This window comes from Nannobrachium achirus (assembly GCF_963921795.1).
Source record: "Nannobrachium achirus genome assembly, chromosome: 4".
Classification (NCBI taxonomy): domain Eukaryota; kingdom Metazoa; phylum Chordata; class Actinopteri; order Myctophiformes; family Myctophidae; genus Nannobrachium; species Nannobrachium achirus.
Window position 1 is genome coordinate 17,829,672 of NC_137813.1, and position 19,597 is coordinate 17,849,268.

General features: G+C 41.0%; 1 protein-coding gene across 1 annotated transcript in view; it reads right to left on the reverse strand.

Moving 5' to 3' along the window:
- The window catches only part of LOC308282715 (uncharacterized protein), a gene marked incomplete at its 3' end in the record, with an annotated part of 52,729 nt that extends 34,267 nt beyond the window's left edge, over positions 1-18,462 (reverse strand). The window contains exon 1 of the mRNA XM_080723105.1: positions 18,400-18,462. The remainder of the gene's footprint in view (positions 1-18,399) is intronic.
- Positions 18,463-19,597: the final 1,135 nt, after the last annotated feature.

The window sequence follows — 19,597 nt, forward strand, 5'->3', positions numbered from 1 at the left end:
GGAGGCAAGCAGTGATCACCCCATGACATTGCAGGCGCTTTTTGAGAGTGAAGAAATAAGAAGACACGTGTGACATGTGTGATCTGGGCAACTTGCCACAGGAAATGTGCCAAGCTCAATAGGGAACAACGGTATTATCTCCATATTCTAATGCCCTACTTGATCTCACTGTACAGCGTCACACAAAAGCATCAAAAGCAGAAGATTTGCAAGCTCCAAGTTAACGCAGTGTGAGCTTGTGGATCTGCTACTTTTGCTAGTTTTGCTATTTGAATTGTAGCTAACAGCTTGGGACATAATGTGGACACAGCACCTAAGGGTCAACTGTAAACCAGTGGTTTAGATGATGCATTACTTAATGTACAAGAAGTCTAAGTATATACTTTGATTGACCTGTTATCAGTCCGGCACCACATCAATACAGCATGGAATTGTGGACAAAATCGTATCCAACGCAAACAACATATTCTCAGTTTTGAAATGGTCGTCCGTGACTCAAATGATGAATAAATAATGGAACTTGATATGAAAAAGGTTGAAAACCATGGCTCTAATCTGATTTAAAAAGAAAAGAAAAGAAAAAGCCTCCAGCTTGATGGATGACAAGGTGCCTTTACAGGCTGCGTTCAGGACTGGGATTCCCTAAAGACATTATGGGCACTGAGACTCTTTCATCGCATTTCAAAAAGATTGTCTCAGTGACGCTGGGACCGCTATAGGCAACATGGGACACTGAGCCTACGCACCGCACACACACACACACACGTACGCACACACACGCACACACACACACACACACACACACACACACACACACACACACACACACACACACACACACACATGAGAACTGGCTGAGAACATAAAATGTACCGTATAAGTATTGTACACATGGGACCTGCAAACGTATAGATATGTTGATCAGTTATGCAACACTGCTTCTGCCTGTGTCCTCGTTCTGCCCTCCCACACACGTGCGCACGCACACACCCACACACGCACACACACACACACACACACACACACACACACACACACACACACACACACGCATTTGCTTACTTATGGTAGTCCCGATTCTGCATCGATGCAGCAACGTGACATAATCGATTATTATAGCCTAAATATGATTATACCATTAAACAACATTACACATATTGACGGAGGATAAATTCACAATTAATTTAAAACTCAGCGATAACGATTATTGTGAGTGTTTTTTATCACAATGAACGATAATAACCATTATCGTCCCATCCCTGATAACTAGGCGCACGCACACACACACACACACACACACACACACACACACACACACACACACACTGCCACAAAAAGGATGGCACAGCGCGCCGCCAGTGGCCCACGTCCGCAGCAACACACTGCCAGTCAGAGGAAGATAAACAAGAGGATTTGTTTAAGCTGCGCTGGCTCCCTGACTATAAGCCACGCTTACAGTACTCCTCCATTCTCTGCTCCGCTTCCACCTCCTCCCACTATTGGAAATGTGATAATACTCCAGTAAAGTAAAGTTAAAAATACCTCAAATTTGTACTTACTGTAAGTACAGTACTTGAGTACACTGGTAACTAAAATAAAAACATCCTTTGAGCCCCCCCCTTCCTATCTGAATGTCCCCTGTCCCCCTTTCCCTGGACCTTAGCAGCTCATTAACAGCTAATTAACTCTCTGTCCCACTTGAGACTGATCGTCGTTCTTCTTCATAAGGTGACAGTCACAGTGGATTCATCACCAGTGTTGCCACCGTCACGTTTATAACGGTGGCACTTTTATTTTTGATTTGATTTATTTTTTCATTTGACAGCAGCATCAAACACGAGACAAACCGTTCCCACTTATTTTCACTCGTCATCATCACAGCCTAGTTTACTTTGTTACACCCCGGAGTTGCATGGCGGAAATAGCAGATCTTAACAAGCTCACGCGCCACGCGTCGCGACACAACGCACTGTGAGACCTGTTATTTTCGGTGACGAGACACACTGGTGTATATGATCGGAATAAATTAAGCACGACTCCGGTGGTAAATTATAAGCACTAAACGAACACCTTGGTTGTATTTTATATCTCCCATCAGCTACAACATCTGTTTCTTCACCTCTCCTTATTGACTGGGGAAGAAATGTCCGACGTCATTCATGAGCTCTGAGTGTTGCCAGGTTTTGTGAGAGAACTGAGAAACCATGTCTTAGAAAACAAGCCCAAAAGAAGCGACTAATAGGCCACATGAGCACTTTAAACCTATATACTGTGTACACCTGCTATTTTCCAATCAAATCTTGAAATATAATATGGAATATCTGGACGACTTTTGAAACATTCTAACAACACAAATCTGGTACGGGGCTCCCAGGCACAAAACATTTTCAGATGGGTTTTAGGGGCAGATTTGGGGGTACTTTACATGAAAGTATTTGAGAACCACTGGTTTAAATAATAATCAGACAATTTGGCAGCATGCCCCAAAATAAGCAGCTAACAGTGGTTCCCAAACGCTTCTGGTCAAGACCCGAAAGAGAGATTAGACGTTTGCCCAGGACCCAAACTAGTGACAATAGCAGATTCACAAGGACACAAAGCAGAGCTTGTAGATCGGCTATTTTCACTACATCTTAATTATTATTTCTTGTTTTTTATGGAATTTCTTAGATTTGTTGTTTGTTTCAAAATGTATAGAATCATTTTTTAAAAACATTATGTTTTTTATGTTTGGGAAACAGTGCTTACAAGTAAAGCGCTACCCGCAACTGTCCAAAACTACAGAAGCAACAACAGAAAAATAATCCCAAAGTTGCTTACAACAAGCAGACAGGGCAACATGGCTAGTGCGGTAGATAAGATCATGGTGTACTTAAGGATTATATACTGCCACAGAGCGGGGTCCAACCTCCCCATGTGCTCACTGGCTGCAGCCATGGAGGACAGGTGCACCTAATAACAATGAAATCATTCCCGGGCCGCACTTAAAGTCAGGATTTACAAGGCTATTCTGGACCGCCATCGGGATTTTTCTCTTTTTTTTTAATGTGTGACATCACCCCCCAAAGCTAGAGAGGGGAAAGAGCCAAAAGTCTCATTTGCGTGGCGACACAAAGTGAAACTTTCTGGAGAGAGAGACTTTCATTGACAATGAAATAAATGGCAAATTTCATGGCCAGTGGAACAGTGCCGAGGGTAAATGTGTGGGTTGCAGCGGTTGGGACTGTAATTAGATACAGTGGGCCTCCAGTGTACTGTAGGTGGGGCATTTCACTTGATGATCATGTGTGGACTCCAACTAGAGAAGAAGGGCTTTAACAAAAATGTTGACTCAACTGTCAGTGTCAAAGATCCCTTAATAACTTGTTAACTAATGACAGTTTGAAAGTAGTTTAGACCAGTGGTTCTCAACCTGTGGGTTGGGACCCCTCCGTTTAGCTTAATGTTTACATTGTTTACTCACTCAACAGTAAACAGACCAACATACAGTGTGTAAGTGTATACTGTACATGGTATCTGCACATTTCTAAAGTGACAAATTAAGGACATTTAGGGCCCTGGTCAGTCAGTGGCCAAACAATCAAATATTAGCGGCCGGAATTGTGAAAATAGCAGATCTACATGCTCACAACGCCTTGAGTTTGCAAGGCGTTGTGAGCATGTAGATCTGCTGTTTTCACAATGAAACAGATGGAGTCAAACTAATGTAATGCCAACTCAGATGGAGTCAAACTAATGTAATGCCAACTCCTACAATTCCAAGAGCTTGTCAGGGTGGGGGGGTCCCCAGTTGAAATATGATTATTTTGGGGGTCACGGCCTGAAAAGGTTAGGAACCACTGATGTAGACAGACAGACAGACAGACAGACAGACAGACAGACAGACAGACAGACAGGCGTTTGCGTGGCACAGTGATAAGTTCCTGCTCACCACAATGGAGGTTGTGGGTTCAAATCCGCAGCGGTGGATCCGGCTTTGTCGAGTGTCTACACGAACACAAAAAAAAAAAAACACCTACAGTATACAGACACCTGTACATAATGTTTTGTGATGTACTATTGTGTTATTTGTACAGTATGTATGCTATGTTGATTTTTGACTGATAGAGTATTCAATCAATCAATCAATCAATCGATCTCTAAATTCTATCAACATTTATACCGTACGGTATAGCGATTTACGATAGTATCGTGATAATCAAAATATGAATATTAAAGTTTAATATTTTAAGAGTTTAATATTATTAAACTCTTAGAATTACACTTTTTGTTGACCACTTGAACCCCAGCATCCATATTCTGGGGTGGAGAGTTTGCCAAAAATAGTAGATCTACAAGCTCACAGCGTAGATTGGCTATTTTTGGAGAGACTCCCTACCAAAGAGAGTGAAACAGGTCTGTTTTACCAATCATAGAGGGTTTTAAGTGGTACCGGATAGGCCTATACTGTATGCAGCTCAGAGGACAATTTCACAATATATTAAATCTCTGCGATACGATTGTTGTGAGCGTTCGTCTTTTAATCACGATAAACGATAATAGCGATTATTGTCCCATTCCTAGTACGGTACGGTATATGACCTTTAACACTGCTAACTGAGGAATTCCCCCTTTCATCACAATACTCTCAGTTTACTGGTGTTTCAAAATGTAATCAGGAAACAAGAGAAATGGAGCAGAAATGGATTCTGTCATTAAAAGAAAGATGGCATATGCGTGGTTTCTTTAAATAGCCCCTCTGTTCCTAGGCTAGATTCATAATGCACTTGGATGCAAGTCCAGCCACAGTCAAACTCTCAGTGATAATTTGACCCAGAGAGGACCCCGTAAATTAAATGAACTAGAGGTGGGACGTTCGCGAACGAATCGAGTATTTTGAACGGCTCTTTGAAATGAACGATGGGATCCGGTTCGCAGTAGGGAGCCGTACTCTTTTCTAATGAACACAACAGTGATGGGAAAAGTACTCAATTTCTTTACTTATTATGTAAAAGTATCAATACTGCAACGCGGAAATACTCTGCCACAAGTAGAAGTTTGGAATTAAAATGTACTTGAGTAAAAGTACAAAAGTATCGGTATCAAAATGCACTTAAAATACCAATAGTAGAAAATAGTCATTATGCAGAATGTCCCATTTCACAGTTTTTCCAATGTAGAAAATGTAGAAAAATAATTTGAAAATAGCCGATCTACAAGCTACAAGCTCACATTGTGAGCTTGTAGATCGGCTATTTTCAAATGGCGGAAATGTAGCCTATATATATGGCTGAAATGTATAGGGTTGAAGTGAATTTGTAATTATAATCAAAATCTACACAGTAAATAGTAACTAAAATGAGCCAGTCTTTTGAACGGCTCTTTGAAAGGAACGAATCCCAGAGATCCAGCTCACTTCAAAGAACCATAAATCCCGTTTTGCTGTGTTCAAAACATGAGTAGCTCCATGCAATAAAGCGTAACCCACAGTGGACATGTCACCAGGGACCTCCAGTTGGAGTGTGAAATTGTTTTATATATTTTCCCTAGCTTGTTAACACATCTGGTGCCAACCCCGAGTTTCCCGAGTTTGTATTGATACCAACGCTGTGCCAACCCCGAGTTTCCCGAGTTTAGGCCGTTTTTGAAAAAAATTTTTTTTTTTTTTTTCAATTTTTTTTTTTTCAAATTTTTTTTTGGGACCTCCAGAAATGTATTAGGCATGATCGCGATCGCGAAATTGCATGTTTAACCCCCATACCAACCCATTCTTTCAAACATGGCAGCCATGTTTGTTTACATCTGAAGAAAACATAATGGCCCATAAATCATGAATGCCTGAACGGATTTCCAAGCGGATTTTTTTGTTTGAAAGCTGTGAACAGCATCTACACACGTGGTGCATCATCTAGGCATGGGCGTGCACTTTTTACACAATTGCACAATTACATGGAAGTCTATGGTAACCATGGCAACGCGAGACATTGAAGAGAAAAAATCATTGCAACATAAGTGTTAAGATATACTATTTCCTACATAAAAATATGTGCGTGTAAAATATGAAGATCTGCTATTTTCCCTTTTTTTCCCCCTTCATAATGTCCTATACAGTGGCCTAAACACTCAATCTAAGGATGCTGAACCTCAGTATACATTACCAATCCCAGCTGGGGCCGGCCTAGAAGAGAATGCCTCCATAATTCACTGGTGTAATATCTGTCACACATGACCTATTGTGCAGGGTGGAGGCAGCACACTTCATGTACCGTAAGCAAATCTGTGAAAATATAGACTCCCTATATATATATAGGCCTATTGTACATTGTAATATTAAGGTATTAAAGAGGTATTAAAAGTCCTTAAAGGAGTAGTTCACCCCCAAAATGACTTTTTTTCTATTGATTACTCACACCATGGAGACTTGAGTTATATAATATAATATTTTAGATAATATATATTATATAATATTTTTAGTTTTTTGTCACAGTAAGACAATAATTAGATTATAGTAAATCCACCCCCATTGATTCTGGATCCATCTAGAATCAATGGAGTAAATGTATTGTAATACATTTTTTTGTCGACAAAAAAACAAATAAATATTATTGAACTCAAGTCTCCATGGCGTGAGTAATCAATAGAAAAAAGTCATTTTGTGGGTGAACTACTCCTTTAAATTGTCACTTCACTGTCATCTGGGGACCCCCCCAAAATCATATGGTTGAGAACCACTGTGGTAAATGACCATAATTTACCGTAGAGAGAATGACCATTCGCTCTCTAAATCTGGCAGAGAGAGAGAGAGAGAGAGAGAGAGAGAGAGAGAGAGAGAGAGAGAGAGAGAGAGAGAGATTGATTGAGAGAGGGGAGTCTCTTCTCTGAGAGAGATAGCCGGTCATATCATCCCTTTGTCCGTGTGATGACACTGGCCTCCTAATTTGTATTGAGGAAAGGGGGGGGGGATTGTTATATGTTTAATGGTGTCTGTCCATCATGACACAGAGCTGGTTCACCAGCTCATTGTGTTCTTCAGGCACCAATACGTTTATGTTGGTCCGTCACGTTCAGTCCGCTGACGCACACCAGCCTCTCTGGTTAGACGGACGAGAAGGAACAGGGGCAGTGGGCGGAGCAAACGAAGGAGCCAGGATCGCATAAAGATGCACAGACCCAGGGTTCGATTTGTCCCCTCAGCGACGTGCAGAGAATGTTAGAGAGGCAGGGTCTGAAATTTCTAAATGGGCCTTTTGGTGAAAATATCAAAAATAGCCGACCTCCAAGCACTGCGATGCCTTGTGAGCTTGGAGGTCGGCTATTTTCGGTACTTGATACCACACTAAACTAAGCATAAAAAAGCCTACAGCATAGATTTCTACAAAGAGAGGGCAATTCTCTCAACATTAGATGCTGTATTCAAGTTCAGGAGAGTTTGGACAAGGCAATTCTCTTAAATGCTGCCTTCAGGTATGGCATGGAAAGGGGGCATATGCATTCGTGGTCTGGAGAGGGCACTTTTTACAGACGGATAAAAGGGCAGGGTATCAAGCCTCCTTTGATGTCTATGTGTGCACGTGCCTGCCCCCCTCTCCCCCAGCAAATCCAGCAAAGCCAGCAACCCTACATGAACCCAGCCATCCATCACCAGCAGAGAGAGAGAGACAGAGAGCATCTGATTCCGCCAACCAGGATGTAACACGTCAACAGCCGAGGGGAGGGGAGGGGAGGGGTGCAGAGAGAGAGAGAGGAGGTGATAATTGAGTTGACGCCTGATTCCCCCCTAAGTTGCAAACAGGAGGACTTCAATTATGCCACAGCCTGGAATGAAATCAGATCTATTTATAAAATGCACTTGTTAAAGAAAAGTGCCTTATGCTGCAGTGGTTCTCAAACTTTATACTGCTTCGTGCTGCCTATAAGCTTGTATTTGTATATCTAAAATCTTTGAATAGCCATAGCATAAAATATGGTTAAAGAGGTTAAAATGATGGTGACACTGTATTTGACTCATTTAGCTGGGGACCCCCTGGTAAAATAGCAGATGTACAAGCTTGCAGCGCTGCGAGCTTGTACATCTGCTATTTTTGAACATCATTAAAAAACCTTGAAGGTGTGAGAACTGCTGATTTAAAAGGCATTCGTAGAATGGGTCCTGAGGATGTTATTGCGTGTTTGGTCCGTGCACAGTCGATGCAGTCGGAGACGGAGGACAGGGGAACAGAGTTCTGTTTAATAAAACCCTATAAATCTAACAAACCCTAGCATGTAGCCTATTGTGCAGAGCAAAGTGAATTCCTGCAGTATGGGAGAACAGCTGTCGGAGGACCGCGGCGGCCCGAGGCACACAAATGGCAAATCAAACTTGCAGCACATCTCTGTGCAGCACATTTTCCACTGAGCTGAGCTCTCCGACGTTCAAAAAAACATCCTTGCCCAGACACAAATAGGGATGGGACGACAGTCGCTATTATAGTTTATTATCGTGACAAAAAACAAAAACACTCACCATAATCGTATCGTGGAGATTTAAATTTAGTAAGAAATTGTCCTCCGTCATGCACTAGGATCGTTTCACCTTTTATTTTTGCCCAGTTGCATATCTGGTACCATTTAAAACCTCTATATTGAAATTGCTAAAATGGACCTGGAAATAACTTCCTTGATACAGTCTGCAATCTCTTGCGATGCGTGTTCCGCCCCAGGATAATGCTGTTATGATTATCGCGATAATATTGTAAATCGCAATCTTTTTGGTCACAATAATCGTGATTCGTGACATGAAAGTTCGTTCCCAACGCTAATGCCATGTTGGCATGCCAGGTACAGATTTTCTCTTCTACTACAACAGCCTCACGGACAGATAAGTGGCCCTTTTTTCCACAGCTGATGATGTGGCGTGATGTCATACAATAAACAAACAAGCCCTATATACTGATGCGATACGATGACATCACAGAGTCCACAGCTGATGATGTGGCGTGATGTCATACAATAAACAAACAAGCCCTATATACTGATGCGGAGATATGAGCAGGGCAAAGGTGTGACGTGTGACGTGTGACCGACCGACGGACGGACGGCCGGTGGAGGTTTTCATAGTAAACTGCTCCCTGACGGTCGCAACTAAACTGCGACCTTACGGTCGCAATTACATCACTCTGTCTAATCCAATCAGAGCTCTCGCTCAGTAAGGGAGGCTCCTTTAAATACGGCTTGCATTCACTATAGCTGCTCGTCTTTCATTCGAAGCTTCAGATCTGCTGCTGCTTAGCTACCTCCTCCACCCCAGCCTCCACCTTTTGATCAGAGTCTGGCATAGGCTCAAATACTTGCAATTTCATGTCTGCTGATTCAAGCTAAAATGTCAATGTATTGCTATTGTACTGCTATTGTATCCCTATGGGGGGTTTTGCTTAAAGTTCCCTGATTTTGCTTAGCAAGCATCTGTGTCCATAATTCAGGGAACATCTCCGAACACGGAGCTCTTTAATGCCAGGTCTAACTGTATTTGTTGCAATAAATGACGTGAGTGTTCCTGAATAAAGTACAATGACATGCCTAAAATAGGCACACTAAGTTGAAAGAGCTTAAAAGTCCAGACACATCGGTCGCACAACTGATTCCAACGTTAGTATGTGCTGCCCCGTGTCTTCATACAGCATTCATGCATTCTTGCAATGCCTGTGAGATAGCTCCTCTCCTCTGCGATAGCTATGCTTTGAAGCGGGCCGCGGAAAGGCCTGGCACAGCGGGGCGACGCTTCAAGATTCACTCCAGATGCCGTCCAAAAAGACGTGTCCCTTCATCTCTCTCTCGCTCTCTCTCCTCCTCACCACGGCCCACCCCTCTTCCTCCAACACCAAGTGGTGGAAGAAATACCAAAGAAATGTAACATCCACCATGGTAACAGACTAACAGCCGCTTGCTGAAACAATGCCCAAATTTGGGGATGAGGATGCTGACATCACTGATAATAAACAGTGTGCCAGCATGGTAACAGCCGAATGCTGAAACAATGCATACATCACAGACGGGTATTGCACAATTGGCCATCAATGGTGACTGTTCTGTCCAATGGGCACTGGTCTGGGTTCTCATTACTTCTGAGACTCCTACAGTACATTCTATCCCTCATATACTGTGCATACCCCCCGGGCACAGGACTAGTATACTGTACAGTATATAGTAAAAGTAGTAATACCTAGGATTACATAGGCAATTGGCACTGGGTGAAAAAATGGGTTGCAAAATAGTGGGATAAAAATTATAAGAATTAAAGTAATACCTACTCCCTACCACCTACCTACCTATACCACAATATAAAAACTGTTTTACTTGATTAAAAGTACTAGCATCGAACTGTTCTCAAAATACAATAGTAAAAATAAAAAATGCCTTCAAATTTGAATTTAAACTTCTTCAAAGATTGCACATCTACAAGCTCACAACGCCCTGCTTCATAATGCATTGTGAGCTTGTAGATTTGCAATTTTTGAATAGATTGATTATAAAATATTTTGTAATAATAATCAAAATCTCCAAAGTAACTAAGGTTCATAAATAATTGTAGCGTTTGATGTACTGTAGCACAAGTAAAATCATATATATTCATAAATGGACATTACAGTAGTAGTTCTCAAAGTGGGGTCTGGGGACCCCCAGGGGTCCTTGAGAGGTTTCCAGAATGTTGATATAAAATGTCAAATTATTTAGATTCTTTTTTTACACAAATCTTCTCTCCCGGGGGGTCCCTGGCACAAAACAGATTGGGGTCCGCGGCCAGATACATATCAATTTGGGGGTCCTTGATATGAAAACGTTTGAGAATCACTTCAGGACAGTACTTGAGTAAATCATCACTGTCGGGCAGAAACCTTGTATCTCCAGATTTGTACGTTTTTTCGTAAACCCCTGGTTCATCATACAAGACTGTCGCACAAAACTAGTGAAAATAGTAGATCTACAAGCACACAACGCATCGCGATGTGAGGCATTGTGTGCTTGTAGATAGGCTTTTCGCTATCATAAATCATTTTTAAAATTATAAATACAAAAGGAACGTCTTTTGGACAAGGTTTGGACAAGGTTTCCACCCGACAATGACAAAATGTACTTTCCTTCCGCCACTGCCTGACGCTCACCTTGTGAGACACCATAATGAGGCACTTTACCTCAGCATGTGGGTGTCTTAATACGGAGAGCCTCTGGCGCCCATCTAGATGCTCGTAACATTGGCAGACTGAGAGTCGCTGCGTCCCCTGATAGTACACCCTTCCCAACTCTCCTTCTCTCCCATGCATGCATAGCATAGGGCTGTCACGAATCTCACGATTATGACATTTTACATGCCGATTAATTGTCACTCAAATAATTGCGATTAACAATTGAATTGTGTTTTCGTCGTTGACAATTACGTTTCTGTTTGGCTTGTAGATCACAGTTTACTATATGAGAAACGTCCAGTGGTGAAAGTGGTTTGAAATTCTTGCCTGAACTGTCATAAATTGGCCGCGCGCGCGGCCGAAAAAAATTTGGGAGGCTCTAATCCCCCAAAACCCCTGAAATGCATAGAAAACTGCATTTTGGGAGGCCCACCTGCTGCCCTTCTATAATAAGCCTCTTCATATTGTTCATTGTTCCATACAGAAGAGTAAGCATATAGATATATATATATATTATTATTATATTTATTATATTATTATATATATTATTATTAATATCATTATAACCAGTTATCTAAAGTAACTAAGTAGACCTACATTTACTAAAGTACTGTATTTAAGTACAGGTTTTAAGTATACCTAGCCTAGTTTACTGGAGTATTTCCAATACTTTTAATTCTACTCCACTACATCTCCCATTTCCAGATGCAGAATTGAATCATTTTGGTCTATTCTGCATGTATTGCCGCATGCAGGCACAGACAAAAGTCCTCCTAGAGATGGGATTTATGGCTCTTTGAAGTGAGCCGGATCTCTGGGATCCGTTCCTTTCAAAGAGCCGTTCAAAAGACGTAGGCCTACATTTTGATACTTCTACTACTCAAGTACATTAACATTCCAAACTTCTACTTGATTGCAGTATTGATATTTCTAAAGGAATTGAGTAATTTTCCCACCACTGTTCATTAGAAAGGAACGGCTCCCTACTGGAAACGTCACAGCTTGTCCATGTCCGTCTGTCTGGACGCGTAGACGTGTACGCATTTTTACGTTATGTCACTGTGATGTCAGGGAAACCACCAACAGAATGGGTTTGCCGCTCTGACATCACGCTCTAACAGAATCCCTTTTATGCCCATATATGGTGTTCCCTTATGTCATCTATATTAATGATGCCCTGTTATAGTAGGGTCTCAAACCAAGGTTCTGTGACCATCCTCTGGCAAGGATGTTTTGATGATTGATTTGACCTCTATGGATCCTTTATAAAAGATTTAGCTCCCAGGTCCCTCGCAAAAATCCCAGGCTTTTTTGCTAGAAGCCGCTAGAGTTGGTGTCCCATTAACTTTACATTACAGGGAAAAAAAGCAAAAAAATAATCTGCTTTAAGTAACAAATGAGGGGTCAGACTAGGGGGTTTTCATGATTCTGAATCCATTGCAGACATCTGTTTTGCATAAAAAACATTCATTGGGCTAAAACGGCCCCCACAAATGTGTGAAAAGTGATGACTCATCACTTTTCGTCACTAAACCATAGTCTTGTGGGGCCGTTTTTTAGCCCAAGGAATGTTTTTTGTGCAAAACAGATGTTTGCAATGGATTCAGAATCATGAAAAACCCCTAGTTTGACCCTTCATTTGTTACTTAAAGCAGATAATTTTTTTGCTGTTTTTCCCTGTAATGTAAAGTTAATGGGATACCAACTCTAGTGGCTTCTAGCAAAAAAGCCTGGGATTTTTGCGAGGGACCTGGGAGCTAAATCTTTTATAAAGGGTCCATAGAGGTCAAATCAATCATCAAAACATCCTTGCCAGAGGATGGTCACAGAACCTTCGTTTGAGACCCTACTATTAGAGAGATCCCTGTGATGCCGGGGGGAACAAATCCCCATTATGCCCATATATGGAGATACGGAGATCCCTGTGATGCCAGGGGAACAAATCCCCATTATGCCCATATATGGAGATACGAAGATCCCTGTGATGCCAGGGGAACAAATCCCTTTTATGCCCATATATCCCTGATGTCCACAGCCCTGATGTCCACATCACTTTAGGGCGAGGTCGCTTGTCGCCCTGAGGTGTCTTACTTGTAGTCCAAATTATTGGATCAGGCCTATGCAGACAGTGAATGTTTGCACGTCGCACAAGCATAGGCACGGTAAATATGAACACAAGATGCATGATCAAAAGAGCGTCGACCCTCAGTGGCCTGCCATTTTAAGGATGCTCTGGTCCTTCACACAGTCAGTGCTGCGGTGACTTTTTATGTCTGTTTGTTTTATCGTAAATGAATGCCCTACACTTGTCATAGTACAGTGTCTGACAAAAGTACAGAAAATAGCTGACGCTATTTTTGCTATTTAATGAGTCTTCTTTGCAGTGAAAGTGGTTCCATATATATATATATATATATATATATATATATATATATATATATATATGTATATATATATATGTGTATATGTATATGTATATATGTATATATATATGTATATATATATATATATATATATATATGTGTATATATATATATATATATATATATATATATATATATATATATATATATATATATGTATATATATATATATACATATATATATGTATATATATATGACATCTGACGTGACATAATCTTTTTCCAACACTGACCAGCGCGACCAAAGTGAAGCGATTGAAGCGACTTGTGTGTCCATGCGTCCCAAGGGAGACAAAAGAAAGTAGCCTTGAACCTTGACTAGAAACAAATATATCTCTTCAGGTTTTAATGCACCATCACAGACCCATAAGGGACCATTTGGTTCCATGTGTACACTCTCTGAGTTACAGACCAGTAAGGGTACATTTGGTTCCACTTGTACACTCTCCGAGTTAGACTCAGAGACAGGGTACTATCAGTGCGAAAAATGACAGATGCATTTTGAGCATGTAGACGTATGGATGGGACAACTAGATCAGATCATGCATAGGTAACCGGTAGAGTTGCCGGAAAAAACTCGAAGAGATTTTTATTCTTGTATTTGTTTTACTGAGAATAAGGTTAGAAATAACTTTAGGATTACACATTATCTTTCTGAGGTTAAGATTAGGAATAGGGTTTGGTTGTGGCACTATTTTACTGAGGTTAAGGTTATGAATAAGGTTAGGTTTGACAGTTTAGGCATAGTTTACAGAGGTATATAAGTATATTAACGATCTCAATGGAAAATAACAAATAGGCCTTGCCTTACCTGAGTTTCCTTTTAGTTGACATTGTATCAGTGAACTGTACTGTCATGAAACTGTACCTTTTCCTATCCAAAACATCTAATAAATACCTTAATCAATCAATCAAAAGGCATAAACCATCAGCCCAGGCGAGTTTCTTTCCGGCGACTCTTCTGGTATTCCACCCAAGACTCACCCCGACACTCGATCTGCGTCATCCTCAAGGCACCAATGTAACACCCGAGATCTGAACTTCGGGTCTCCCAAACATACAGGAGAGAGAGAGGGAATCACCCTTGTTGGCCAGGGTTAGATATTAGGGGCCATGAGCTTCGGGCAAGGCTACTCCATGTTACATGGGTTTTCTCTACTGATTATATTGTTTGTTTGTTTTTGTCTTTTTTTTTAGTTTGATATTCATATGCATTTGTTATATTGTTGTTGATGTTCTGATATGTTATCTTGTTTATTAAAGTGATGTATTATCTGCTTATTGTAAGTCGCTTTGGATTAAAAGCGTCTGCTAAATGCCTAAACTGTAAACACTGCTAAGTCAGCTCGATTTTGGAAGTTCTCTGTTTGGCTGATCTATTCACTAAAAGTGTTTGTTTATTAAATAACACAGTCACGTCCGCACAAATGTTATTCAGCTCAGTATATTACACAGTTTATATCCTCATAATCCCTTCAAAATAATTACTGTAAGCAGCATGTAGTGTTTGGACCGACAACAGTGTTATATTAGCTATGCAGGACTTTATGACAAAGCCCAGCTGTCCAACCCCAAGAGAAGTGTCAGTCAGTAGTCGCCCATAAAACATACATTTTTATATGACTTTTATCATCGTATATAGAGCAGAGTGTTGGACCTCTTCATTGTTAGTTCTGAGAAATTCCTTTTCACTCTATTGGATTCGAAACTTGGCCCTAAATTGATCCAAGAACCGATCTTTTGCCAAAATCTCTCTGCTTTTGTATAGCCTGCAGGCGTGCCAGATGAAAGCTCTGCAATAAACTGCCAAGTTCTGGCTCATCTGGAGCTGAATGCTTTTAGATTAATGAAATATGTAATCCATTAAAAAAACAGGAATTATTCAACAGGGGGCTCGGGACCCCTAGGGTGTTTCTCAAGAGTTACTACAGGGGGGCCGCCAAATCTTTGTGTTGTGAAACTTTTTTTTCTTTAACCACCAGCCTTTTTTTGTGTCCATATTCTGAGAACTTTAGCCAAAAATAGCAGATCTACAAGCTTGTAGATCAGCTATTTTCGGTAAAGAGGTGTAGAGGGGAAAAAGAGCAGACTAAGTACAGAGTGAAATGTCAAATATTGACAGTTCAAGTGGTTAAATATCTGAAAACACAAAATGACATGAATCCAAAATACACTGATGATGGTGCTGTCAAACAATGAATCTATATAAAATCTCTAAAAAGGTTGTGGGGGTCCCTGCTTCATCTCTCTCTCTCAACTAAGGGGTCCTTGGCCTGAAAGAAAACGTTGAAGACCCCTGCTATAAATGATAGCTGGGTGCAAAGTCAGCAACGCCAGAGGCATGCAGGACTGGAGTCACAGACATTTTGAAATGCTTTCCCTCCCTGCCTGTCCCTATAACTCTCTCTTCTCACATAGACACACATTTGTGCACTCTCGATTAACACCCAACAGACAGTTAGATTAGCACTCAACAGAAGACATTAGTGCATTTATCGTTGGAGAATAGAGAAGCAGTTGTATATACTGTACATACTGATTGTTTAGACTTACTGTTACCTGCCCCTTCCTTGTATATATTGTATATACTGTACTTACTGATTGTATAGACCTACTGTTTTCTTTTTTTTCTTTACATATCTACTGCATAGTACTGTGTTCTATTTGTCTGTCATTCAATGTTATATGAGATACTTTAATGGTTTCCTGTTGAAATAAGCTTAGTCTTTTCATGGATCTCCTTTTAGTAGACCTTGTACCAGTGAACTGTACCGTCATGAATCTGTACATTTTCCTATGCAAACTTCTAATAAAGCCTTCAATCAATCAATCAAAGTCTAACAGCCCGAGCCCGCCTGCAGAGATAAAGGGTGCTGAGACCAGCAGAGTTGCAGTAGTAACCTGTTGCCAGATTTTGCGAGAGAATTAAGAAATGAAAACACGCCCCAAAAGAAGCAACTATGGGCCACATGAGCACTTTATACATTAGCTATTTGAAAATAGTCGATCTTCTGGGTCCAGGTGCACACCACTTAGGCATTGCCACATAGGCATGGATGCCTGGCGGCAGACAACCTTTTTTCTCTCTATGTTCATCATTTTTTTTACATGAGAATGTTTGAGAACCACTGATTAGGAAGCAAGCCCAAATAAGCTACTGTACACTTTAGAAACACACCCAAACGATAGCAACTCACAACTACAGATCTTTACAAGCGACTCGCTATTAGGCCTACGGGAGAAACAAACCCAGAGTCGCTTATAATAAGCAGACATGGCATCGCTGGTAGTCACTCTGATGGTGGTGATACCGCCCTGCTGAAAGCAGTGGTGTTTGTGGCAGTAGCTGGAATGCAGCCATGACACTTAATAACAGCAAACGCCGGACTAAATTGGATCCTTGTGCCTTTGGCCGGCAGACAGAAATGTCCCACGGCCATTTGTCACCAGTGACAGTTGGGCCACATTATAGCTCTGTATCTTCTCTCATTGACCAGGCAAGCTCGTTGATGAGATGCCCACTAGGCTACTACTACAGTAGTAGGATGCATGCTCGTTGAATCATCCCTATGCATCATGGCAGGTTGTTTACTGAGCTGAGTTTAGAGACGTTTTAGCAGCACCAGCTACATTCTTGTCTTCCACTCAAAAGCAATTATATGCCCTGTACTGTTTTGGCTCACAGAATGCAGTGCAGGCACTGACATATCATGGTATTGGTAGGCTATGCATATAGTAGCCAATAGGATAGCTTGCGGTGAACAGGATATTTAACATTGTATCATCTTACTTGGCTATTGTTCGCTATTAAAAGAGAAGAAAAGGGAAGGGATAGAAATATACGTGATAAAAGGAGTAGTTCACCCCCAAAACATTTTTTTTCTATGGATTAGTCACTCCATGGAGACTTGAGTTCAATAAAATGTTTTTGTTATGTTTTTGTCACATTCCTAAGAGAATAATTTGATTATAATAAATGTACCCCCATTGATTCCGGATGGAGACACAAATGCATTTGTGTCTCACTGACACAAATGTACCCCCAGAATCACTGGGGGTACATTTATCATATACACACACACACACACACACACACACACACACACACACACACACACACACTATATATATATATATATATATATATATATATATATATATATATATATATATATATATATATATATATATAATTGAACTCAATTAAGTCTCCATGGGGTGACTAGCCTATAGAAAAAAAGTCATTTTGGGAGTGAACTTAACTACTCTAAAATGCAGCTGATAGTCTTGATCTAAGGCAAGTGAAACGAAAAGAAAAGAAAAGAAAAGAAAATAAGAGAAAAGAAAAGAAAAGAAAAGAAAAGAAAAGCTGAAAATGGATCATGGTTTGCATGTTTGGTTTTCAGTCAGGCTACAGTAGGCTACAGGGGCGTTATAACATTGCACATTGCATATTAATTTTGGAAACACAAAGATTAGACCAAGGCTATGTAGGGCTATATATCATCACCCTTAAAAACTTTAGCCTAAACTGTGTTTTATAAAGGCGCTAAGAGGAGGACAGGTCAAAAGCATTTCCTCAGTAAGCAAGACTTCTAATCACACTAATAAACCCATGCAGCATGGCCTTATGGAGTGGAAATAATAGTTCAACGCTATCGTCTCATTGAAGCATGCAGACCAGTTGCGTCCCTGTGTCGCATGAGTTGTGACTCCGGGACTGCAGCGGGTCCAAACGCGGTCCAAACGTGGGGCACTATTGCAGCCTGTCACGGCACGAAGTTGACAAAAACAATAGTTATCGAGAACACACTAATAACGCATTCATAGCCTCTTACCTTTCACAACTTCAAGACGCAGAAATCCAAACTCCACTAATTGGCGTATTTGCCAAAATGAGCGAGGCTGCTAGAGTAACGTTGCTGTCACATTCGGTTTTCTCTCGGCATTTAGTAACGTTATGTCCCGCTCATAGGTCCCGCTTGGCTCCTACTGCTTTGTGTGTGTGTGTTGGGGGGACTTTTTTGGGGAGAGGGGGGGACAAAATTGCCCAAGTTCACATTCCGTAGTGGTGGGAGTGACCACACGAGTTGTGGAAGTTACAGTGAACAGAGCTCTGCGCTGAACGCCCAGTCCCTGAGTGCACCATGTGTTCCCGACCCGTTACTAATAGCCTACTCCCATACACGAGTGTTTCTCAAACTTTCACATTTCAAGGTCTCGACTCTCCCCTTAACTCTGACAGTATACAAATGGAACCAAATGGTTTATTTGGTTCCATGGGTGACGGGTCAATTTAGACCCTAAGGCAGTGGTTCTCAAATTGGCCGATACAGCTGTGTAGCCTACAACAACAGTGTACAAATGGAACCAAAAAATGTGGTTCCATTGTACACTGACAGAGAGTTATGGGGAGACCTTGAAATGTGAACGTTTGAACACTGCTCTGCTCTAAGGAACCCACATAGCCTACTATTAGTCCTTTGACACAAATTTTCTTTTGAATAATTTTGCCTAGATAGCCTAATGACATGCCCATGCAATATGACACCAAGTTGGCCCAAATGGGTATTTCAATAAGTTGACAAAATCCAAATATAGGCTATATGTTCTAACATTTTTCTCTATCGATTTATTCAGCCCCACCCCCTTTTTTCGAACACAGTAGGCTACACCAATCTTGCATAACATTTGATTTGGGGTCAATGGGGGAAACAAGATTATTGCACAATCAAATCAGTTTTTTTCTTTCTGGTCACTCAGTGCCACTTTACCATGTTGTAGGCTATAGGACTATTTGAAGGCCTATTTTCACTATCACTACCATTGAACATAAAAAAAAAGAAAGAAAAAAAAGATGATGATAACACAAGTCCAGAATTACCGACATGTCATGTAAATGAAGAGCTCAGTCAGTGCAGAGCCTAGCCTATATCACGCATAATATAATCCATGGGCCTCTGTCAGCCAACTGGATTTTCCCTTCAGTCTGGTTCCCCTGGGTTACCGACCAAATTAGATAAGTTTGATGACATT